A 26,834-nucleotide genomic window follows, 5' to 3' on the forward strand; every position below is an offset into this window, starting at 1 on the left:
AAATGGGAAACATTCTCTTTTATCTGTCTCCATCCAATATTTTTAAACACTAACAGTTCAATTGTCACAAGGTCAAAAACCACATAAGTGTTTCCTGCTATGAATAAAAATGCTTCATCTTTAAATTTTAACACTTTTCAACTCACTTTATTTTTGTCACAAATACTTTGTAAAACACACTTTAGCATTTAATGCAGAAAACAATCAATGTGCCTCTTTTTTATTTTGTTTAAGCCCAGGTCATCTTGCCCCATTGTATTTTTAATCACTTAAAAGTGTGTGTGTTACTGGGCATTAATAAATAATATCTAATAGTACTTCAACAAATTGCTTGCAACAGTTCACAAAATGCCTTGAGAGTCAGACTGACTCTTTGTATTGGCACTAATTAGTATTGTTCAGGTGTCTAAAACACTATCCAGAAGCCAGTGGGGAAAGAGTGCTAGTGGATTTTAAAGAACATATTGCCTACACTGAGGAGTCTTCAAATCCATTTGTTAAAAACTGCGAAGGATTGCTGGTCTGTGGTAGGAAGCATGACTTGTCCCCTTAGCTAAGCAGGGTCCACCCTGGTTGCATTTGAATGGAGACTAGAAGTGTGAGCACTGGGAGATATTCCCCTCAGGGGATGGAGCTGTTCGGGGAAGAGCAGAAGGTTCCAAGTTCCCTCTCAGGCTTCTCCAAGTCTGACCCAGTATATGGCAGCTCTCTATGTTCCTACCTGTGCTCAGAGGCGCACTAACCCCTGGACCTTGGCGACTGGGTTGAGTCCTCCAAGGTCTGGGGGAGGGAGCCTCCAAATGGCCGGTGGGGGGGCTCAGCAGCCACCCCATGCCCACCCTGCCAAACCTCCAGTTTTTTGGTTTGGGGTTTTGTTTTTTACTTCCCACCACCACCACAGCCGAGGAGTGCCTGTGGGTGGGGAGCAGAGCAGTCCTTCTCCCCCCTTCCCTCGGCGGCAAAGAGACCAGAGGGACACTGGCCACGTCTGTTCAGGCCAGTGTCTTTAAGAAAGTGTGAAGCACGTCTGCACAGTTTAGAGATCACCGCAAGCCCGGCTTGTAACAATCTCTAAACTGCGCAGGCACACCTTGCACTTTGTTAAAGACACTGGCCTGAATGGACACAGCCAGTGTTCCTCCGGTCTCTCCGCTGCCAGGGGACGGGGGAGAAGGGAGACTGACTGTTCCGCTCCCTCCCCCCGCAGGCACTCATCGGCCACGGTAGGGGGGGGGAGCTTTTTTTTTTTTTTTAAGCGGAGGCTTGGAGGGATATACCCCCCCAAAGGAGGTTTGGGGGGGCCTTGCAGCTGGGGGATCCGGGCAGTCCGGGTGCCCATATCATTTTGGTGTGCCCCTGCCTATGTGCTCCTAAGAATGCTAGCAGATTATAATATCAGGCCCCAGGATCCTAATGCCTGGATCCCCTAACCGGTACAACTGGATCTGAAGACTCCTCAGTGGAGGCAATCTGTTCTTTAAAACCCACTACAACCCTTTGCCCCCTTGGTTTGTTACAAAGTGCTGGCTTATTCCCTTTGCCAAGGCAGCATTGGCATCTAAAGGAAATCGAGCTGAAATTAAATTCCTTATTTTTTAATTTCAGACAGTCCTCCACTGCGGACTGTCTGGTCTTAGGAGTCTTGAGCAGCCCTACTACACTCAGTTTGAAAATACCCATTCCGAGTACTACATTTCTAGCCTTTAAGAACTGAATTCAGCAGCTTATAACGAACACAATAGCATTACCACCAGTAGTACACAATTAGTAGTCAACTATGTAGTCCAGGGTTCCCAACAGGGGGTACCAGTACCCTAGGAGCAGTGTTCCCGCTAACAGGGATTCCCAGATGATGTTGACGACAACTCGCAGCTGCAATGGCTTTTGCTTGGGGTTTATTAGATCGTCTTCCTCTGCTCCCAATTAACAGCTGTTTGCTGAAGCTTAGCGTCCCCAGCTGTTGTGGGAGAGCAACTCCCATCATCCCCAGTCCCAATGGTCAAGACAACATCTGGGGACTCAAGTTTGAAAATGCCTGCCTTAATGGGTTGCTTTCACTAAGACTGCTTATGGAGTAACCTGGTGTAGATGTGTGCCAGTGACTGAAACAGTCTGTCTCCTTAACTGTAATGTGTATGTGTGTCTTACACATGCATGTTTGCACATACACACTCACAAAGTCTCTATGGGGTACCTGAAGGTTTGCAACAGAAGGGGTAGGCTTGTTTAAAGAAAGTTGAGAACCCCTGATGTAGCCTGTACAGTCTATTTATTACTAGTACCCCAGAAGAGCAAACAATGGTGCAGCAGGGAAATGACTTGACTAGCAATCCAGATGTTGTGGGTTGGAATTCTCGCTGGTATGTTTCCCAGACTATGGGAAACACCTATATCGGGCAGCAGCAATATAGAAAGATGCTGAAAGGCATCATCTCATACTGTGCAGGAGATGGCAATGGTAAAACTCCTCCTGTATTCTACCAAAGACAACCACAGGGCTCTGTGGTCGCCAGGAGCTGACACCGACTCGATGGCACACTTTACCTTTACTTTACCCCAGAAGAGGAAACATGAAACAAACAAACACAAAGCACAAACCAATTTCAAACTCGCTTTACAGCTACTTCCATAGGAGTTTTCTTTAAAATAAAACATTTTATAAGGTCTACAAGACATATGCATTGAGTTCTGGTGGGGTCTCCCTTGGGAAGTTCTGTATCTCTACAGCCATCACTGAGAATGCCTCATTTCACATCCTTCCTGATCGTACCTGACACACAGATGGTGGCCTACTAAAACTATCCCTTGCCAATATTAAGGGTTCATATAGGAAATGGCATTTCCCCTAAGGTATGTAAGACCCAAGCACTTTAGGGCTTTATAGGTCAATGTCACTGCCTTGATCTTTGCCTGGAAGCAACTTTATGTATGTAATCCTTTTTAACACATGGATTGCTTCACTAAGAAGCTAGGTACACAGTATCAAACAATAGGTAACTATAAATGGCAATCCACTAAAGAAGAACAAACATCTCAACTGATAATAAAAGCCTGGCAAAAAAAAATAGCCTGAATCATTTTACTGCTATCTTGGAGACAGTTGCCTGGAAGAAATGACAAAATAATCATTCATCTGTTGCTAATCAAGTGTTGTATTTTGATTAGAATATTAACAGTTCATAGATAGAAGGCTTGCCAACTTATCTACCTTCTAGCCATGCAAGATACACAAAATGGATACAGCAATACTTCCGGTATCAGAAAAACAAACCCAATAAGGCAGGCACATTCTCAAACTTTAGTTCCCAGATGTTATCCTTTGGTCACTGGTGCTAGGGAAGATAAGGAGTTTTAGTCCAGCAACATCTGAGGACCCAAGTTTGAAATTCCCTGCCATAAGGAATACGTCGACTTTGACTTCACAATCACAAAACTGAACAAGAGATTGATCCATTAAGAAGATATTCATTGACCATTTTTCATTATTTCATGGTTTATAATCAAATTGTTAAATATATTATCTTAGCAGAATTATATACTGATATTACTGACAATGTAAGGTTGCATTCTTTATTGCAGCATGCTATTTTACTACAAACTTTGTTCTTGAGACAGCAGGTTGCCATTAGAATAGAGAGCAGCCATCAAGAAATTCCGCTTATTATTTCTGACTTCATGTTCAGCCAATCTGTCTGGGAGAAAAACCCTCTCAACACCTGCAGCTACAATCTCCCGAGACCATTAATTAATAATTACATCTATGGGAGTAGCACTGAGGCGTGCTCACCAAACCATGGAAGAACACACATTTCCAAACATTTTCAGCATCTCTAAGTAGCTGTTCGCTCGGACTGCCGTTCAGAAGGAATCAGATACCATTAGAAAGACTGTTATAGTCTCTTGCGATTTTTATACAGCAGTGATGAGGCAGACCTTGGAATGCTCAGCAGATCAATATTTAATGGAACATCGCTCGTTTCTGCAGACTAAATAAGCAAGGGGTTTTGTCCCCTTTGTTTCACATGTATTATATTTTCTGTCAATCAAAATGTTTCTTTGGAGAGAACATTATAGGAATAGTTTTCCTGTAATTAAGAACAGCAGCTGGAATATGTCCAAAGGAAGAGACTAACTGAACAAGTAGTGATGCCCTCTTGAACTAGGAAGTAAATTGTTTTGGATCAAACAATGCAACAGATGTCATTATAATGGTCCAAACAGCTTAAGGGCCATTCAGCTCATAGCTCAAATGAGTAGCTAATTCACCTTTCTTGCACAGGATCCAGATATTTCCCCTCAATATAATGTTTCTATTTCAGACAGATCACTTTTTCCTATGGCTCTATTATTTATTTATTTATTTATTTATTTATTTATTTATTTATTTATTTTTGCATTTATATACCGCCTTTCGTTAAAAAGACAACCCCAAGGCGGTTTACAAAAGTTAAAAACATACAATAAAAGACAATAAAAACATCATGTTAAAAATATAAAAACAGACATAAATACAATACAACAAATAAAAACACAGAGAGGCTGCAGTAGAAAACGATCATGTAAAAGCCTGGGTAAAAAGCCAAGTCTTTAAAAGCTTTCTAAAAGCCGTGATGGAGTCCGAGGAACGAATGGCCACTGGGAGAGCATTCCAGAGTCTGGGGGCAGCAACAGAGAAGGCCCTGTCCCGAGTGCACGACAGCCGGGCCTCCCTCATTGTCGGCACCCGGAGCAGGGCCCCCTCAGATGTCCTTGTCAAGCGGGCAGCAACCCTTGGGAGCAGGCGGTCCCTCAAATACCCCGGGCCCAAACCGTTTAGGGCTTTAAAGGTCAAAACCAGCACCTTGAATTGGACCCGGAAACGAACCGGCAGCCAGTGCAGCTCTTTCAAAATGGGGGTGATATGTTCCCAACGGGCAGCTCCGGATAAAACCCTCGCTGCCGCGTTTTGCACTAGCTGCAGTTTCCGGATATTCTTCAAGGGCAGCCCCACGTAGAGCGCGTTACAGTAATCCAGCCGCGACGTGACTAAGGCGTGGGTAACCGTGGCCAGATCTGCCTTCTCGAGAAAGGGACGCAGCTGGCGCACCAGCCGAAGCCGTGCAAAGGCACCCCTGGCCACCGCCTCCACCTGAGCTTCCAAAAGCAGAGCCGGGTCCAGTAGTACCCCCAAGCTGCGTACTTGCTCCTTCAAGGGGAGTGCAACCCCATCCAGAACCGGTAAAATCTCCTCATCCCGATTGGCTCTCCTACTGACCAACAGTACCTCCGTCTTATCCGGATTCAATTTCAGTTTGTTAGCCCACATCCACCCCATCACGGCCTCCAGCCCCCGATTCAGGACATCCACTGCCTCCCTAGGATCAGATGACAAGGAGAGATAGAGCTGAGTGTCATCTGCATATTGCTGACAACTCAGTCCAAATCTCCGGATGACCTCTCCCAGCGGCTTCATGTAGATGTTAAACAGCATGGGGGACAAGACCGATCCCTGCGGGACCCCACAGGCCAACGGCCACGGGGCCGAGCAGTAGTCCCCCAGCACCACCTTCTGAACCCTCCCCTCAAGAAAGGACCGAAACCACTGCAACGCAGTGCCTCCGATTCCCATACTCGAGAGGCGGCCCATAAGGATACCATGGTCGATGGTATCGAACGCCGCCGAGAGGTCCAGCAGAACCAACAGGGACGCACTCCCCCTGTCTAGTTCCCGGCGTAGGTCATCCACTAGGGCGACCAAGGCAGTCTCAGTCCCATACCCGGGGCGGAAGCCAGATTGAAAAGGGTCCAGATAATCCGTATCATCCAAAACCCTCTGCAGCTGGGACGCCACCACACGCTCTATCACCTTGCCCAAAAAGGGGAGGTTAGACACAGGTCTATAGTTGTCCAGGTTGGAGGGATCAAGGGAGGGCTTTTTTAATAGAGGTCTTACCACCGCCTCCTTAAGGCACGATGGCATCCTGCCCTCCCTTAATGAAGCATTAACGATCACCTCCAACCATCTACCTGTCCCCTCCCTGGCAGCTTTTATTAGCCATGAAGGGCAAGGGTCAAGAGCGCACGAAGTCGCCCGCACACTGCCCAGGATCTTGTCCACATCCTCAGGCCGCACCAACCGAAAAGAATCCAACACAACGGGACCAGATGGTACCAAAGGCACGTCTGCCGGAACTGCCAAAACTCTGGAGTCCAGGTCAGCACGGATGCAAGCGACTTTATCTGCAAAGCGACAGGCAAACCGATCACAAAGAGCTGTAGATGGCTCCTCCCCCATTGTCTGGGGGGATGTGTGGAGCAAGGTTTTCACCACACGAAACAGCTCTGTTTGCCTGCACTGAGCAGACGCAATGGAGGCGGAGAAAAAGCATTTCTTCGCCGCCCCCACCGCCACGGCGTAGTCCCTAAAATGGGCTCTAGCCCGTGTTCGGTCGGATTCGTGACGACTCTTCCTCCAGCGTCGCTCCAGCCGTCGCCCGAGTTGCTTCATCGCCCTAAGCTCCGAGGAAAACCAAGGAGCAGAACGGGCTCCACCAAGCCGGAGAGGGCGCTTGGGGGCAACCGTGTCAACAGCCCGGGCCATCTCTCCATTCCAGAGATCAACCAAGGCCTCGACAGGGTCACCAGCTCTGGACACTGGAAACTCCCCGAGGGCCGTCTGAAATCCAAGCGGATCCATAAGCCTCCGGGGGCGGACCATCTTAATCGGCCCACCACCCCTGCAGAGGGCAGACGGAGCAGTCAAACTAAACCCCACCAGGTGATGATCTGTCCATGACAAGGGAGTGGTCTCAAATTCCCCCACCTCCAGATCATTTATTTCCCGGTCGGCAAAAACCAGATCCAGAGTGTGTCCCGCCACGTGGGTAGGGCCCGATACCAGTTGAGACAGGCCCATGGTTGCCATGGAGGCCATGAAATCCTGAGCCGCACCCACTAGGGGGGCCTCGGCGTGGACATTGAAATCCCCCAAAACAATAAGCCTGGGGGAACCCAAGGCCACCTCCGAGACCACCCCCGCCAGCTCAGGTAGGGAGACTGAAGTGCAGCGGGGTGGTCGGTACACCAACAGAATCCCCAGCCTATCTCGGAGGCCCACCCTCAAGGACAAACACTCGAAATTCTGAGATGACCTGACCGGGCACCTGGAAATTGGCAGCGGCGGGTGTGTGTGGCAGTGGCGGGTGTGTGTGTGTGTGTGTGTGTGTGTGGAATACAGTACATTGATTTTTAAGGCAGTGTGGAGATGCCCCTTGACAATTTCATCCCTGGTGGTATCTGTACATTTTGGGCCCCTGCACATGTTATTTGGGGTGGTTGTTGCCACCACCACTGTCCCAATGTGCCTGAATGATGTTGTTTTGGTATTTTTAGTTATTCATTCAATTTATGTACCGTTCTTCCTAAAGTGGCTCGGGATGATTTAGATTAAAATCAAACACACATACTAAAATAATTTTTTTTAAAAACCTTATGAATCTGCTTAAAACTAAAAGGTGAAGTTGTGCCCTCGAGTCAGTGTCAACTCCTGGCGACCACAGGTTTTCTTTGGTAGAATACAGGATGGGTTTACTATTGCCATCTCCCTCTCCTGCTAAAGGTCATAAACCAGGGTGACCAAGGCCATTTCGGTGCCGTGACCAGGCCTGGAGCCAGACTGGAATGGATCCAAATAATAAGCTTCCTCCAAGCATGCCTGAAGCTGAGTTGCCACCACCTTCTCCAGTACCTTGCCAAGAAAAGGTATATTAGAAACCAGGCATTCAATACTTCTAGGTCTAGGGAGAATCTCTTAAGGAGGGGCCGTACCACCACCTCTTTAAGAGACGGTGAAACAGCCCCCTCCCACAACAAGGTATTAACCACTCCCACGACCCACCCGGCTATAGGCCTTTGACTAGCTCTTATCAGCTATGACGGGCAAGGATCCAAGTGACATGTGGTTGGCCAGACCCCTATAAGCAGCCTGTCCACATCCTCAGACTGCAACAATTCTAACTAATCCATAGTAACTGAACCAAACGGTTCTCTGGACACCTCGATCAGACCATCCTGAGACATGACCTCGAATCCCATGCAGATTTGGATAATTTTATCCTCAAAGTGCCTTGCAAATTTATCACAGCAGGCTTCCAAGTGCACAATACCATCCTTTCTCCGGCCTCATGTCACTAGGCCATTCACCACTCGGAAAAGCTCTGCTGGGTGGCTACTTGAGGATTCATTAGTGGTGGAGAAAACGTTCTTCTTTTGCCACCATCACCGCCACATAGTAGGCACGATAATGTGGTCTAACCCGTGCTTGATCAGACTCGCATTGGGAAGTGCGCCACCTGCACTCTAGCTGTCAGCCCTCAAGTTTCATTACCCGGAGCTCTGTGGCATACCAGGGTGCTCTACGGGTCCGATAAGAATGTCGAGGACACTTGGGAGCGATTGTCTCAATGGCCCTAGTCATCTCAGGATTCCATAGAAAGACCAGGGCCTCAGCCAGATTATGATCCATGCCAACTGGTAATTCCCACAGAGCAATTAGGAATTGCTCCAATTTCATAAGTCTATGTGGACAGACCATCTCAATGGGTCTCTCATCCCTATGGAGGAGAACTGCCACCATTAGTTCAAATCTTACCAGCAAATGATCCACCCATGACAACGGGTTCACCACCAACCCACCTATCAACAGAATCCCACTAACCGCTCTGTAGCAAAGACCAAGTCAAGGGTATGTTCTGCTGTATGAGTTGGGCCAGTAACATATTGGGACAGCCCCATGGTTGCCATGAAGACCTGACTCGGCCCACTGAGGGTCATCTGGGTGTGAATGTTAAAATCCCCCAGCAGCACCATGGCAGGGGCCTCCAACACCACATCCGAGACTACCTCGGCCAACTCAGCCAGGGAGGCTGCTGGACAATGGGTGAATGGTACACCAGCAGCATCCCTATTCTGTCCCTCTGACCCAATACTAGAAACAACCTTTCAAACTCAGTCACAGAGCAGATTGGTTGCCTGGCAAGAGGGATAGAAGTCCTATGGATCACAGCAATACCCCCTCCCCACAACTGGTCTGGAAGAGTGCTGCACTGAGTAAACCAGGAGGGGGGCAAAGTTGGCCGAGACAAGGCCCACCCAAATCATCTACCAAGGTCTCGGTAATACACATCAAATCTGCTCCCTCTTCCACAATCAAGTCGTGGATGACCGATGCTTTATTCCAGATTGATCTTGCATTCAGCAGCAGCACCAGAGAAGTGGGTTAGTTGACAGGATTCCCCAAAGTCTTCTGGCTGAGAGATGGACCAGAAGAGGTAATAGCTTTAATGCATGTAATACTCCTTCTCCCAATTAATCTCCTCCGCCTTTCAAGACCATATCTCCCCCTGCCCAGCATTACAGAAATGGGTGTCCCCAGTAATGTTTGCCCTCCTTCCCTGCCCAGAAACATTGTTTCCTCCTACCACTCAGTACACCGTATCAGTATAAAACAGAATTAAATAATTCTTAATTAAACACAAAATACCCCACAACCCATTCAACCCCACCCACAAAAGCCAAGGTTCTGAACTGGGGGAGTGGCCTTTGCACTCAGTCTCCTCAAAGTGGTTTCCCAAAGAAATTGTTTCTTTGCTGCACATATTACCACAGCACAGACCTTCAAATTAGTTCTATGATGGGTCTTATTGAATTCAAGATTTCCTCCATTTTCCCTCCAGTCTACCTTACCGCTTCAGCTCCCATTGATTAATTAAGAGCCATCAAGTCAGTGTCAACTCTTGGTGACTACATAGACAGATTCTCTCCAGGATGATCTGTCTTCAACTTGGTCTTTAAGGTCTCTCGGTGGTGCATTCATTCCTGTCATAATGGAGTTCATCCACCTTGCTGCTGGATGGAGGAAGAAACATCAATAATCTACGCTATTCTAATGACACCACTCTGACAGCTGAGAATGCAAATGATCTGCAAGCTCTAGTAATGAAAGTCAAGGAGCACAGTGAAAAAAATGGGATGACTACATGTAAAGACAATTAAACTAATGAAAACAGGCACAGCAACCAGCCTCAGAATGGATAATGAAGACAATGAAGTGGTGGATTGCTTCTGCCTTTTAGAGTCGACCATCAACAGTAAAGGATCCAGCAGTCAAGAAATACACCACAGACCAGCACTTGGTAGGGTTGCAATGAAGGCCTTGGAAAGGATATTTAGATGCCGTGAAGTGTCTTACAAAGATTAGAATCGTTCGGACAATGGTTTTCCCTATGACACTCTATGGATGCAAAAGCTGGACTTGCTTTTGAACTTTGGTGCTGGAGAAGACTTTTGAGAATACCATGGACAGCCAGGAAAACAAATAAATGGATCATAGAACAAATCAATCCAGAATTTTCACTCAAGGCACAAATGATCAGGTTCAAATCATCATACTTTGGACACATTATGCAAAAACCCAGCTCCCTTGAGAAGTTCATAATGCTGGGGAAAGTTGAGGGAAAGAGAAGAGGACGACCAGCAGCAAGGTGGATGGACTCGATTACAACAACAATGAGACCTAAAAGGCCAAGTTGAAGACAGATTATCCTGGAGAGAATCTATGTGGTTGATATAAGCCAACATCAACTTGATGGCACTTAATCAAGATGCATGCCAATTTTAAGTTTCCATGCTGCTTTGTAACTATCAGAACAAGAATTAGTTTTATCTAAAGCACTTGCAAACATCTTACTAGCCAATTCACATAAGGGTCAACTGAAGGGGAGGAGTCAAAAGAAGCTACATGCAAAGCAGCCTCTGGAGTTCCCTCCCCAAAAGTCAAAGGTCCCTGAAGACAGATTTTCCAAGTGTGACTAGAGTGGGTACAATCTCTGGAGAATTAGGGCCACCTCTGTACACCCCAACACTGCCAGAGGAAAGCTGAAAACTAGCAGGAAAACTTTGAGCTACCTGGATATAAAAGTCTATAGTTGTTACCAATTCAGACCAAGAACTAGAATAATGTACAGTATATGGTTTTCTTTTTCCTCCATGGTTTACAAGCTGCCGCGATGATTATGAAAGCCATTTCTTGCAGCTCATTTTTTGATGTATTTCCTTCACATAAAATCATAGATTTATTAGATACCTTAATTGGATTATGTCTTCTTCCTAATGTATGAACCTGTTGTAACCATTAAAAGATGTAGGTATATTTTATATTGTGCAACTTCATTGTATGAAAATACCACGTTAAAGTATCCATCTATATTAGCTAGAACCAAATATTTAAAAATTATTCCAGTCTAAGTGGGTTTATATATGTTTTCCATCTGTGTGTGAAGAAAACACAAAGTGCTCAGTTGCCTAAGACCAATGGGGGTGATGCCTAGCTGATGACCCAAGGCATTCTGTGGCCCTTTAAAACAGAGGCCGGAAAGAAGGCAACCTACAGGGCCTAGTGGAAGCTATTTGCAGTGCACCTAGGAGGTATTACCAGGAGGTGGGACCTTTCAGAGCCAGTCTGCTGCTTCTTCCTCCCTTATGGATCTCTGCCCAAAACTTTTAGTTGGCCAGCTGACACAACTGAGAGGACGTAACCTTTGTTTGAGCAAAGTGTGAGAACCCAACAGAGCTAGACTACCAAGCCTGGATGTTGGTCTTCTGTTTATAGAGAGCCAGCGTGGTGTAGTGGTTAGAGTGCTGGACTAGGACCGGGGAGACCCGAGTTCAAATCCCCATGCAGCCATGAGACTAGCTGGGTGGCTCTGGGCCAGTCACTTCTCTCTCAGCCTAACCTACTTCACAGGGTTGTTATGAGGAGAAACTCAAGTATGTAGTACACCGCTCTGGGCTCCTTGGAGGAAGAGCAGGATATAAATGTAAAAAATAAATCATCATCATCATCATCCAAGTGAGACGCGAAGGAGTCCTCAAAAGGAAACAACCATGCCTGAACAAGATGTGAAGACCTGAGAGGAGATAGTCTCCCTTGCTATCCCTGTAAGCATCAGCACTGAATAAAGCATCTAAAGACAGCCTTCTGCATGCTCTCTACATCTGTCACCTCAAAGCAAAGATGCCTGGTGGCAATCTCCTTTGATGTGTAGTTGCATGCCTGGGGTGGGGGCAAGCTCAACATTGCCATTTTAAACCTCTCCACGTTGCTGTAGCTCACAATGCTAGCATTACAAATGCATTCTATTTTAGTCTATGTTTTTTCTATCGATTTAATAACTCAAACGCAGACTGTGGTGTTTTTGGTTAATCCATTCCTTGATCTGGGCCAACTTTTGAATACAGCTTTAGTTACTGGTATTCCAGTCCTGGGGTAGAGGTGGGGCTAATAAACAGCAAGAGCATGGAAAAGCAGTCTCCACTTGTCCCTCTGTACATCATATATATATCATTAAACTATTAATGTTCCTGATTACACGCCACTGCCTTGTCCTTGCATACCACAACTAGAGTCTATACTATCGCTAGGCTTGCCAACAGTCCCGGAATGGGCGGCACATCCCCTGTGGGGGGGAGAAGTTGTCCCAGAAACTCTTTCTCCCATATTTTGGCAGCAGTGGCAGCCAGCGTGAGCTCCACTTCCTAACAGCTCTTGCTCACAGACAGCTACTGCTGCTCCTCCCACCGACTATCAGAGGTTTGGTACATGGGCAGGGCTTGCGTGGAAGCCTGAATGCAGCTCCTCCTGACTCTGAACTACAGCTTTAGCGCCAGCCAGCTTCTCCATTGCACACGGAAGGAGAGCACTTCTCACTGCATTCCCTCTGATTTTTTTCATCTCTGTGCGGAATGAGTTTTGTTCTGGGTGGCAATATCAAGGCACTTTGTGCGCACATACATTCAGAGTGGGGCCTTCCTAATTCAATCTGAGTGGGATCTAAAAATAACTGAGTGGACATCAGAAAACTTGTGAGCGCACACATGCACACACCTTAGAGGAAACAGTGGTGGGGCTGGGGCTGACCGGGTGGTGGTGGGATTGGAAAGGGAAACCATGAGTGGGAAAAGGGAAAGGTAAGTGGGGAGGAAAGGAAGCAGCAGGCACACCAGGTTATATATCCATCAGGATTGTTTCCTCTCTCTCTTTCCCCCCTGCCCTCTGTCTCTTAAATAGACTAGAACTGCTTTGCTAAGAAGGGAGGAATTGGAAAGGGGAGGCGTGTGAGAAAAGGAAGAGGCAAGCGGGGAGCAAGTGGGTCCGTGGATGGAGGCAGGCGTGTACGGAAAAGAGAGCCCCCGTGCTTCTCAACAGTCTAGGCACCTTCCCAGCCACCCTCGCCAGATCTCCCTCTGGCTGCTATGTGAGCAGCAGGAGAAGCAAGCAGAGGGAGCCCCCTTGCTCCCTTTCTAGGCTGCCGCGGACCGCAAGGTGAGCAAAGAATATGACCAAGCGCTGCGTGTGAGTGCCTGTCTTGTCTCCTCCCGCCACTTCCATTCTTTCCTTCGCCACCTCCGTCTCTTCAGTCAGTGTGGGAAGCCTGCCCCACCCCAGATAACCCCACCCCCAAGACTGCCCCCACCCACTTTTGTCCCATGGGGGGCAACATAATGTTGGTAACCCTAACTAATCACCCTCTAATCCCTCTCTTCTGCTGAAGCACTCAGAGTGGCTTACATATAGTCAGAGTTCACCCAGCTAGATGGTTTACAGGCCCAGACTAGTTTAGCTTCAGCAACAGAACTGTATCATATGTCATGGATACTAGGAATAAAATCACCTTGTTTTTTCCTTATTTCATTTCATTTAGCTGGGCCTAAAGCTGACTTTTTAACCTATAACCTTTGTTCCCGGAATCCTTTCCGCTCCTCAAAGATGCTTACGTGAACTAGATGTTTCACAGGATGTGTTTTTAGGAACTATGTTTGCTCTTGCTTCTCAAACACAGGGGGATAACTATAATAGGGCAAGGAGAGACAGTTGTCTGGGGGCCCACTGACTTGGGGGGGGGGCAAAGGCAAGTCACATGATTGACTCCCCCAGCCACGCTTCTGCCTGGGCTTCCTTCAGTTGTATTCATCCTCCGAAATTGATGTGAGTGTTAAGACCTGGAGCTACCAGAACAGCATGTCTTTCTCTAGTACCATTCAATGACTTGCATCGTCCACAATTTACAAAACCTTTTTAAAAATAATTTAGGATGATGTTCTGTTGTGGCACATAGTAAGTAGGTAGATAGACAGACAGACAGACATTTTACTATGCTTTTTGTTACCACTATTCAGCCTCATTTAAGATTTCTTTACTTCGTGAGCTGAGCTTCGGTGAGGGGGAGGGGCTCATTTTAAAATCTTGTCTCTGGGCCCACTCCAACCTTGCTACTCCCCTGCTCAAGCATAATGATTAGTGAAGGAAGTCTGAACCAAAAATTAGAGATCCAGCAGATCAAAGAAGAAGCAGGCAAATCTGTATGTGACAACCCGTTTCCTATTAAGAGAAGATTGCCATGCCGACCTGTTTTCCCAAGTTAGAACCTTCTGCTTGAGACATTTGATGGATGTCAGCTTGCCTTTGGGCAGAGGCAGCAATGACTAGCCTCTCCTCTGCTTGCTGCACTCTAAGCCAGAGCAGCAGCAGGCTCTGCTCTTTCCTTTCCCCTAGCACCAAACATGCCCACTTTGTTTCTGGACATGTTCGGTGCTGGAGAAGAGAAACAGGAGGGGTAGAGAGGTGTGCTGCTGCTGGCTGAGAGGCTAGCCGCTGCCAGAAGCATGCTCCACATTGTCTTATGCATGCCTTGCAAACAAGCAACTGCAGTATACCCTAGTCACTGTGGCTGGGACAAAGGGCAAAAAGGCAGTGCCTGTGCCTGAGAAGCAGGAGGTGAGGCAGGGGCGTAACTACCATTAGGCAGGGGGAGGCAGTCGTCTCGGGGCCCCACTGCCTTCAGGGGCCCCCCAGAGACACCTCACATGACTCCCCATTGCCCCCTGCCCAGCCCCAAGACCCTTCAGCCACTTGCCCTGTTTGCCCTCCCTCCTTCTTGTCATCCTGGTCGGAAATCAAAGCAGCAGGCAAGCTGCTTTTCTCCCCGCCTCTCAGCTGATCGGCGGGTGGGCGGGGCTTCCAGGGAGGCCTCCGTGTAGGCCTCAGTGAAGCCTGAATTTGAGTAGGCTGGCAAGCCCCAGGAAGAAGGCTGGCAGTCAGAGTGGCCACTACAGCTCTCTGCAGCAGACCCTCTTCCCAGGCCAGACAGCTCAGCCTTTGCCAGGTAGAATATGAATTCCTTTTTGTGGTTCCACTCCCCCCACCCCCTATATAGGGATCTGCTTGCCATAGGGCTTTGATGGGGGGTGGGAGACTGAGAAGTCTCTGAATATTTAATTTAAAACTGATTGGAAAATTTGCTGGCTTAAAAAAAACCCTCTAAAAAGTCCTATAAGTGGCTTGTTTCATGGCAGGAAATTACAAAAACTTCTGGAACAAATTTATTTATGTATTAATTAATTAATTAATTCATTCATTCATTCATAAATACACTTATGTTCAAGTTGTTTTGCAACCCAGGTCTGAGTGAGAACTGAGACATGAGTGAGAACTGTGACGCATGTGTTGTGCTTTTATATTTTTTCCCCTTAGGGTCAATATGGCCAACGTGAATGCAGCACCTCCATTCCAGAGGAGATGTGTGTTAAAGGGCTTTAAAAGCCTTGTGTGAAAAACCTCCTGGAATCAAACTTTACTGAATTGGTTCAGAATTCTGAGAAAACAAACATAGGCTCACCCTGCATGGTTGAAAGTCTCCTTTGCTAATCTGCAGCAAGGGGCCCATTTTAATAATTAGTGTTTCTAGTGTCTTCTCATTTGCTCAATTTTGTACATCTGTTTTTTGTATGTTTTGAATGAGGACAGAAATGTGAGAATAAAAGTCCCCTGCTAACTGGGCAAAGAGGCACCTTTTTCTCTTTGTAAACCTCCCTGAGCCATTTTTGGAAGGGCGGTATAGAAATCGAATTATTATTATTATTATTAAAAAATTTCTCGGCGGGGGGGCCCATTTAAGAATCTTGTCTCAGGGCCCACTCCAACCTAGTTATGCCCCTGAGGTGAGGCCAGCAAAGGGGTACTACAACTTGTTGCCATTCACCACGAATGGCAACAAGTTGGCACAGCATTTATTTATTTTATTTTCACACTTATATCCCGCTCTTCCTCCGAGAGCAGTCTACATGGTTATTTTTATCCTCACAACAACCCTGTGAGGTGGGTTAGGCTGAGAGATACATGACTGGCCCAGAGTCACCCAGTGAGTTTCATGGCTGAATGGGGATTCGAACTCTGGTCTTCCGCGTCCCAGTCCAGCACTCTAACCACTACACTGTGCTGGATTTCTGTCCTACCTCTCTGCCACAGAACTTGAAGTAGCATGCACAGGGCTTGCAAGTGGTCTCTAATCCAGGCACTGACCAGATCCAGACCTCCTTAGCTTCATCCCAATTGCTGCATTATATGTGGGCCATGCCCTGGGTGCATATGAACCTACTTACAAACACAGTCCCAGTAGACTTCATTATATGCTTCAATATCTGACTTCTTGAAGGTCTCTCTCTTCAAGATAACAGGACTCCATACATGGATATCAGCCCCTTTCCACCAACAAGCCTAAATTCATTCAGCTTGTATACCATCTTCTATGACTTGGAAAGTGAACTGCACATTAAGCAAGCAGCCAATGCCTAATCAAGCAATACCATAGCAGCAGTGCTCCATAATGGAGGTGCCAGTATGAATCAAAAGTAAAGTGTGCCGTCAAGTCGATTTTGACTCCTGGCGCCCACAGAGCCCTGGGGTGGTCTTTGGTTGAATACAGGAGGGGTTTACCATTGCCTCCTCCTGCACAGTATGAGATGATGCCTTCCAGCATCTTCCTATATTGCTGCTGCTCAATATAGTACCAGCGGGCATTCGAACTAGAAACCTTATGCTTGTCAGTCAAGCATTTCCCCGCTGCGCCACTTAAGGTGGCTCAGTATGCATTTAAAGAACATTAAAATGCCACTTAACTCTAGAGAACAGTGCCCCTAAAATAATAAAATGACAAATAAAACAAATCACAAACAAGAAAAATAAATATTAACAAATAAAAAAAAAAACAGTCCTGCAAATAATCATGAGTAAAAGCAACTGCTTTCACTCACGATTATTTGCAGGACTGTTTATTACCAGTGTGTATAGAGTCTTGAATTCTGCTGAGTATGCAGCTTCCCGAGAACCTGAACTGGGTCTTAGAAAGTAAGTTACTCAAGCTGAAAAAGAACAAAAGCTGTTATTGCTAAAAGAGCTGGGGACAAAGGCTACCACTTGTGAGAGAATGATCTAAAGGCACACACTGCTAAGTTCCTTTTACCTGCCTGGACAGTAGGCTGTCTGGAAGCCATATGCCAGGAGTTTGGGGTTTTCTGGAGGACAACAGGAAACAAGTGAGCAAATTTCAGTCCTTATAGTTCCCATTTTTGTCTTCTGCACTACCCACGGGCCATCTGTTCTTCCATTCTTTTTCCTGACCAAAAAACCAAACACCCAAAAGACCTCAAACCTTAAGCTCATACAAATGATGACCTTTTTTGGCAGGGGGGGGGATCCAAAACAATTTGCAGGATGTATCCCAAGCACAGAATTACAACCTTTCTGTACGGATGAAGAGCCATGGCTCAGTGGTACTTTGTATGCATACGTTTCCTATCTAGTTAAATGGAGTCTCGTGTAGCAAATCCAAGAGAAAGAACCCTGTCAGAGTTTGGAGAGTCACCAACAATCAGAGCAGAGAATACATCTAGACCGGGGGGGGGGGGAGACCCATCTGAGACCGTATAAGACAATTCACAGCAAAAGTTTTAACTAGCTGTCACTCGGTCAAGTCAGTTGCCAGTTCAAAACCATCCCCTTTAAAACCTGCAAAAGCAGCAGTCAGATGCAGTACCTCCCCTTCTGTCTCATCCTCTGCTTAGCCACAGAAGCCTTATGGCTAGATTTTCTGAGTCATGCGGGACCTATACAGGAATGTTGCTGCTGCGCTAATGATCTTCTAGTACAGGGGTTCCCAACTTGCAATACTCCAGAGGGCGCTGAACTACAACTTCCATCATCCCCAATAAACTGTAGCTGGGAATGATGCGAGTTGTAGTTCATCAACATCTGGAGTACCACAGGTTGGAAACCCCTGTTCTAGTCATCTTAGGGAAAACCCCAAGGGGACTCTTGGCTCCATTTATCACTGTTTCTATGCCCAATCAGTTGTCTCAACCCGAGAGGATAAGGGTAGACTCTAACCAAAAAATCCTTGGAATAACCATCTGCTTGTAAAGATAGTTTATAAGCAGATAATTGTTATAAAGTGCATTACAACTGGCAATCTTTTTTAAAGGAGGCAGTGAAACCAAATATCTTTACGCGATATAGGCATTTTTCTAAAATCAAAGGAAATTTTTAATATGTACAAATAAGACAGGGCATAAAGATATTGGAGGAATAGCTAAATGCACAAACAGTGTAACTAAGCCAATGAGGCTTAGTTACACTGTTTATGCTTTTAACTGTTCAAATGTGCATAGGATTTGTATCATGGGCGTAGCAAGGTTGGAGTAGGCCCAGAGACAAGATTTTAAAACGTGCCCCCCTCAGTGAAGCTTGGCTCATGAAGTAAAGAAATCTTAAATGAGGCTGAATAGTGGTAACAAAAAGCATAGTTACACACACACACACACACACACACACACACTCAAATACACCTACCTATGTGCCACAATAGAACATCATCCTAAATTATTTTGTTAAAGTTTTTGTAAATTGTGGACGATGCAAGTCATTTAATGGTACTAGAGAAAGACATGCTGTTCTGGTAGCTCCAGGTCTTAACACTCACATCAATTTTGGAGGATGAATACAACTGAAGGAAGCCCAGGTGGGTGCGTGGCTGGGGGAGTCAGCCATTTGACTTGCCTCTGGGGGCCCCCCAAGGCAGTGGGCCCCCAGACAACTGTCTCCCCTTGCCCTATTATAGTTACGCCCCTGATTTGTATCCAATGCAAGAAGGGGTTTTAAGACTTCCTGTTTCACAAGAACTATAAAGATTAATATACATCTGTGGTCTAAGAAGAACATTCAAGGAGAGTATCACATAAAAACTTGGGGAAATTCTTGGAATCATTATTTTGGAGAATGTTGGGAAGATTATAGCTGGCCTTCTCTTGATAAATCTGAATATCAAATTGAAGTATCAGTTAAAGGTGGTCCAGAACATACAAGCAGAACAATGCAGCAGTCCTATACATGCTTACTTGGAGTTATTTCCAAGTAAACATTGTTAAGCTCAAACTTCTTTAGTTTCCCTAGAGGAGACAATACTCACGTAGAAGTTTAGAACTCTCCTATTTCTTCTGAATCATCTTAGTCAATATTATTTTTAATAATGAATTTCCGGACTGAATTGGTTTCAGAAAAAGGTCTTCCAGTTGTCAGAGATCAAGAGCTATTAAAAAGAAGCATCACGCTTTTTAGAAAAGCTACTACTATGTACTGAAAGCCACAGGCAAGTGAGATCATGACTGCTATCAAGCAAGGATAGGCTACAAGGAGCAGTTGGAAGGCTACTCTGTGAAGAGCAGACACAGCTGAGAAGGTGAGCAAGCTTTTCTAAACATCTAGCCTTTCCCCCTTCAAACAAACTAACAGAAAGGGGGGAGATTTGCAGGGGCTGTTTCTCTTTAAGGGGTAGGTCTTAGTGTATCTCTCTCTCTCTCTCTGAGTGTGGGTGTGGGTTAGGGTTAAGGTTAGGATTTCCCAGGATTTCTCAGGGCCAGGAGTTGATAGGGTTCCAAATTCCAGTGTTTACTTAGTGCCTGCTTGGAGGGGGTGGAGTCAGCTAGGGCTGGGAGATGCCCCATATTCCTTTCCTTTGACCCACATCCTGTGTGTCAGTTGGAAGGCTACTCTACAAAATAAGTTAAGGCCTGAGAGCACAGCAAACAGAGCGTAGCGAACAGGACATAGGAGTTTTGCAGGAGTTTAGCGGGAAGTGTGTGGGGGAGTTTGGATCACAAGGAGCCTGGTGGAGAAGAGAACGTAAGTACATATTCCTCCCTCGTATCCCTCATATTCTTGGGAAAGGCTGTTTGGACAGTTAAATAGCTGACCATTACAGCTGAGACCTATCCTTCTAATAAACAGATAATAAACTACTTACGATAAACTATCACTGAATACTGTACAGCCAACAAGACAGTATGAAGATAGAAAGTCAGCAGGGGAAGGGGCACTTCCCAGTGTATTGCACACAGTGCCACATGTATGACTATTTGCCCCATGTGCAGAAGTCATGGGTGTGTGCTCGGTGCAAGGAGCTCCTGGCCCTCAGGGAACAAATCCATTCCCTTGAGACCAAGGTGGCAGATCTGGAGAAGCTCAGAGAGACAGAGAGACACGTGGACGAGACCTTCAGGGATGTGATAGAGGCATCCCATTCCAGATCTGGTAGCTCCTCTGCTGTCAGGGAGAATGAAGGTCTTGGGCAAGGAGGACATCAGTCTGAGGAAGAGGGAAATGCTCCTTTAGAATGGACCCCTTCCGTGGATGATGAGCCCATATCCTCTCGCACAGGGGATACTCCTCTGGGGGGTGGGGGCCTCCTTGTAGTGGGTGATTCGATCATTAGAGGTATAGAGAGATGGGCTTGTGACCTGCGTGTTGACCGCACGGTGACTTGCCTGCCTGGTGCGAAGGTTGCAGACATCACGCAGTGTCTAGACAGGCTCCTAGGCAGTGCTGGGGAGGAGACAGCTGTCGTGGTGCACGTCGGCACCAACGATGTGGGGAAATGCAGTTGGGAGGTCCTGGAAGCCAGATTTAGGCTGATAGGTAGTGTATTGAAATCCAGGACCCCCATGGTACCATTCTCAGAAATGCTACCTGTTCCACGCGCAGGTACAGTGAGACAGGCAGAGCTGAGGGGTTTCAATGCGTGGATGAGACGTTGGTGCCGGGAGGAGGATTTTAGATTTGTTAGGCACTGGGACACATTTTGGGGCAAGCAAGGCCTGTACAAAAGGGACGGGCTGCACTTGAACCAAGATGGAACCAGACTGCTGGCGCTTAAAATCAAAAAGGTTGCAGAGCAGCTTTTAAAATGACACCTGGGGAACAGCCGACGGGAGCTGGCCAGTATCCCGTTTGGCAAAAGCCATCCCTTAAAGTGCGAGGGTGCAATGAATTCAGATAAAACAGAAGGGGACAGTGCAGAACCGCATAAAGAGCAGACAGGAGCCTGTGCCAGCAGGTCAAAGAGTCATAAGAATAGCATACTTCAGGGGAGAGATTCAGAGTATAAGTGCTTATATGCTAGTGCCAGAAGCCTCCGAGCCAAGATGGGTGAGCTGGAGTGCTTGTTTGCCAACACAGAAATAGATATAGTGGGCATAACAGAAACATGGTGGAACAGTGAGAACCAGTGGGACACAGTCATCCCTGGGTATAAACTCTACAGAAAGGACAGGGAGGGGCACATTGGAGGTGGAGTAGCACTGTGTGTTAAAAAAGGGATAGAATCTAACAAGGTAGAAAACCTAGGTGGACTGGAGTCCTCCACAGAAACCCTGTGGGTGACTATACAAGGCCAGAAAGGAAACGTGCTACTGGGGATGTGCTATTGCTCTCCGGATCAAAATGCCAACAGTGACTGGGAGTTGCAGGAAGAGATCAGGGAGGTGTCAAGGAGAGGCAGGGCTGTAATTATGGGTGACTTCAATTACCCACACATAGACTGGGTAAATTCACAGTCAGGTCAGGACAAAGAGGTCAAATTTCTAGATACACTAAATGACTGTGCCCTAAAACAACTGGTCATGGAACCGACCAGAGAGAAGGCGACCTTGGACCTAATTCTGAGTGACACCCAGGACCTGGTGCGTGACATCAGTGTCATCGACCCTTTAGGGAACAGTGACCACAGTGCCATCACATTCAGCATACATGCAGGGAGAGAATCACCAAGGATGTCTAACACATACATTTTGAATTTCAGAAGAGGAAACTTCTGAAAAATGAGGAGTACGGTGAAAAGAAAGCTGAAAGGGAAATCCAGGAGAGTCACTTTGCTCCAGAGTGAATGGAGTTTACTCAAAACCACAATACTAGAAGCCCAGCTAGATTGTATACCCAAAAGGAGGAAAGATACCACTAAGTCCAGGAGGATGCCAACATGGCTCATGGGTACCGTCAAAGAAGCCACAAAAGGGAAGAAGACTTCCTTCCAAAATTGGAAGGCCTGTCCAAATGAAGAGAACAGAAAGGAACACAAACTCTGGCAAAAGAAATGCAAGGTGACAATAAGGGAAGTGAAAAGAGAGTTTGAGGAACATTTAGCCAAAAGTATCAAGGGGAATAACAAAAACTTCTTTAAGTACATCAGAAGCAAGAAACCTGCCAGGGAGGCGGTTGGGCCATTAGACAATGAGGGAGTGAAAGGGATTATTAAGGAGGATATGGAGGTTGCAGAGAAGCTAAATGAGTTCTTTGCATCTGTCTTCACGGCAGAGGATACTGAGCATATACCTGTTCCTGAACCAGGCTTTTTAGGGATGGAGGCTAGAGAGCTGAATCAGACAGTAGTGACAAGGGATGATGTTCTAAACTGTCTGGAAAAACTGAAAGCTAACAAATCACCAGGGCCGGATGACATCCATTCAAGAGTCCTCAAAGAACTCAAATGTGAAATTGCTGACCTCCTTGCTAAAATATTTAACTTATCCCTGAAATTGGGCTCTGTACCAAAGGACTGGAGAGTAGCAAATGTAACACCGATTTTCAAAAAGGGATCCAGGGGCGATCCAGGAAATTACAGGCCAGTTAGCCTAACGTCCGTTCCAGGCAAATTGATGGAAAGCATCCTCAAGGATAAAATTGTAAAGCACATAGAAGAACAGGCCCTGCTGGGAGTGAGCCAGCATGGCTTCCGCAAAGGTAAATCTTGCCTCACAAACCTTTTGGACTACTTTGAGGGTGTCAACAAGTGTGTGGATCAAGGTGATCCAGGTGACATAGTCTACCTGGACTTCCAAAAAGCTTTTGACAAAGTTCCTCATCAACGACTCCTGAGGAAACTTAGCAGTCATGGGATAAGGGGACAGGTACATGTGTGGATTGCTAACTGGCTGAAAGACAGGAAACAGAGGGTAGGTATAAATGGAGAGTTTTCACAATGGAGGGAAGTAAGAAGTGGGGTCCCCCAGGGATCTGTACTGGGACCGGTGCTTTTTAATTAGAAGCAGGGGTAAGTAGCGAGGTGGCCAAATTCGCAGATGATACCAAACTCTTCCGGGTAGTGAAATCCAAAACGGATTGTGAGCAGCTCCAAAAGGATCTCTCCAAACTGGGGGAGTGGGCGACAAAGTGGCAAATGCAGTTCAATGTTAGCAAGTTTTAAGTGATGCACATTGGGACGAAAAACCCCAACTTCAAGTATACGCTGATGGGATCCGAGCTGTCAGTGACGGACCAGGAGAGGGATCTTGGGTTCATGGTGGACAGCTCGTTGAAAGTGTCGACTCAATGTGCGGCAGCTGTGAAAAAGGCAAATTCAATGCTAGGGATCATTAAAAGGGGGATTGAAAATAAAACGGCTAATATTATAATGCCCTCATACAAAACTATGGTGCGACCACACTTGGAGTACTGCGTACAATTCTGGTCACATCTTAAAAAGAATATTGTTGAACTGGAAAAGGTGCAGAAGAGGGCAACCAAGATGATCAGCGGCCTAGAGCACCTTTCTTATGAGGTAAGACTACAACACCTGGGGCTTTTTAGCTTAGAAAAAAGACAACTGTGGGGAGACCTGATAGAGGTCTACAAAATCATGCATGGTTTGGAGAATTTGGAGAGAGAGAAATTCTTTTCCCTCTCACATAACACTAGAATCAGGGGTCACTCCATAAAACTGATTGCCAGGAGGTCTAGGACCAACAAATGGAAGTACTTTTTCACACAACGCGTGATCCACTTGTGGAACTCTCTGCCACAGGATGTAGTGACAGCCAATGGCTTTAAGAGTGGTTTGGATAACTTCATGGAGGAGAGGTCTATCAATGGCTACTATTCGGAGGGCTGTGGGCCACCTCCAGTCTCAAAGGGCAGGATGGCTCTGAGAACCAGTTGCAGGGGAGAAATGGCAGGAGAGAGGGCACGCCCTCAACTCCTGTCTGTGGCTTCCAGCGGCATGTGGTGGGCCACTGTGTGAAACAGGATGCTGGACTAGATGGGCCTTGGGCCTGATCCAGCAGGACTGTTCTTATGTTCTTAAGGAGTGAAGAACAAGCTAGTGACAAGACTAAGGCTTCTGCGGGTCCGCAGCTGAGGGGCTCGACTTAATACTAGGCATAAGGTCCCAGACTCAACCTTTGAAGTCTCCAGTTAAAAGGATTTCAGGTAGTAAGGCTGGTAAGTTTAAGCCTCTGGTGACTTTAGTTGAAATGTAACTTTATATATTTACGCTCTTGTAAAGGAAGAGGAATAGACCATTTTCATATTGGAAAGAGAAGCAGGATTAATTGCTCCATATATATATGCTGGGGCTTTTGCTTTTCAGCGTTAATAGAATAGAGAAGACATTTATTTCACCCTGAAACCTCATTTCACTGCCAGGACTATTGCCCTTGCCCAACTGTTCCAGTGCTTTTAGTGCATGAAAAGCACTTTCTTGCGCTACTGAGACAGCAACCATATAGATCTGCAGTCTTGTTTTAGAAAACACAGAAACTTGAAATAATCTCTCTCTTTTTAAAAAGTTTTTCAATATTGAGGTTATCCCTTCTCCTTTCCCCCACCATGCTTGAGGCAGAACATCAAGGCCAGTCCAACCCCAAAGGGAAAGCCTATGCAGATGGCAAACGACTGCCCATACTGATGGACGTATCAGTCCACCTCTAATTGACTGAAGAGTAGAGGAATGGGAAGATCAGAAAAAAACTTCACCCATTCCTTCTTACCACTATTCTTCAACCAAGCTGCTGCAACTACAGTTCTAGGAACCAGCTCCCTAGTATGGAGAGCTGGTCTTGTGGTAGCAAGCATGAATTGTACCCTTTTGCTAAGCAGGGTCTGCCCTGGTTTACATTTGAATGGGAGACTACATGTATGAGCACTGTAAGGTATTCCCCTTGGCGGATGGGTCCGTTCTTGGAAGAGCATCTGTATGTTTGCATACAGAATGATCCAAGTTCCCTCCCTGGCATTTCCAAGATAGGGCTGAGAGCGGCTCCTGCTGCCTACAACCTTGGAGGAGCTGCTGCCAATCTGTTAGACAATATTGAGTTAGATAGACCAGTGGTCTGACTCAGTATAGGGTAGCTTCCTATGTTCCTACATGGACATCTTCCACTCAATCCAAGCTCTTCAGTTATCTTCCTATTTCTTCACCTATTTGCTCTCCAACCCACAATTGTAAGCCTCAGGGATTCTCCATGGGGAGAGACAACCCATTTAGCATTGCGGCTCTTCCATCCCCTAGTCATGTTTGAGCACATGTATAGTAGTCAGAGTGCATACACATACCAGATATCCAGTAAGATCACAAGAAAGAAGTGTTACATAATTCTGTAAGGGAGTTTCTTTAGCAACAGCTGTTGATTCAGTTAAGGCAATTGCTATAAAGAAAACTGCTAGCAAAGTTTTAGCTTTTTGCATAGTTCTCTCCTGCACATGTCTTTCCCTGGGATTCAAAGTCCTACAAATAACTCCCTCAATACATCCATTCAGTATACTACCAAAAGGCAGAGAGCAAGAAAACCACCAGCAGCACAGAATTACTAAAATAATGTCTTGAATAAAGCCAGTGATACATTCATTTTCTGAAGTTCTTCAATGGCCAAATCCAAATACCCAGGATAGTGTTCAAACTTCCACTTGCTAAAGTTACAACACTGGAACATAGTCATCCCTCAGCAACTACTAGGGTTCCGTTCTGGCAAAACCTCACCGTTGGCAAATTTGCAGTTGGCAAGGCATTACATTTTATGGGAAACAGGGGGTTAGGGGAACCATGGCCACAAAAAGACCTAAAAATAAAGGAAAATATGCAAAAAAAAGCTAAACAAAATCACAAAAAATCCTGTAATATTGTCAAGAGTCACCAAGAAGAATGAGGAGATCGAACCTCGACATTTTTCAAACCCTCCAAAATGGAGGGTTTATGTTCTTATTGACGGCTACTAGTCGGAGGGCTGTAGGCCACCCCCAGCCTCGGGGGCGGGGTGCCTCTGGGTACCAGTTGCAGGGGAGTAACAGCAGGAGAGAGGGCACGCCCTCAACTCCTGCCTGTGGTTTCCAGCAGCATCTGGTGGGCCACTGTGCGAAACGGGATGCTGGACTAGATGGGCCTTGGGCCTGATCCAGCAGGGCTGTTCTTATGTTCTTATTACTCAAAAGCCTTTTAAGCTGGCAAAGGACAGCAAGGGTTACCAAGAGGAATGAGCAGATTGAACCTCTGCACTCCCCAAATCACTAAAAAACCTCAACAACCATGGATATTCAGATCACAGTTGGCAAGACCTGTCACAATTTCCTGTTCACATATACTCAAAACCACAGTTGGCAAGGGATGACTGTACATCACATTTAGTCTCTGCATATCCTTTGTATTTGTGCAGATCAATGGGAGAGCCATGATACTTCTTAGCTAGACAACCGATTTAGACTAATAAAAAGCTAAGGACACAACTAGATAAAGGAGTCTATAGGCGATCAGGCAGGGCAGGGCCTTGCTATTAGTGACAGCTATCCTTCGCTTGTGGAACCCTCTTTCTAAAAAAAAAAAAAAGAGTTCATGTGGCCACTTCACTGATTTTGAGATGAAAGA

At 46.2% G+C, this 26,834-nt stretch overlaps 1 protein-coding gene across 6 annotated transcripts in view; it reads right to left on the minus strand.

Annotated features, from left to right (window-relative positions):
- The window catches only part of DCLK1 (doublecortin like kinase 1), a 399,204-nt gene that overhangs the window by 351,361 nt on the left and 21,009 nt on the right, over positions 1 to 26,834 (minus strand). The gene's annotated exons all lie outside the window — the stretch shown is intronic.

This window comes from Hemicordylus capensis, chromosome 3 (genome assembly GCF_027244095.1).
Source record: "Hemicordylus capensis ecotype Gifberg chromosome 3, rHemCap1.1.pri, whole genome shotgun sequence".
NCBI lineage: Eukaryota > Metazoa > Chordata > Lepidosauria > Squamata > Cordylidae > Hemicordylus > Hemicordylus capensis.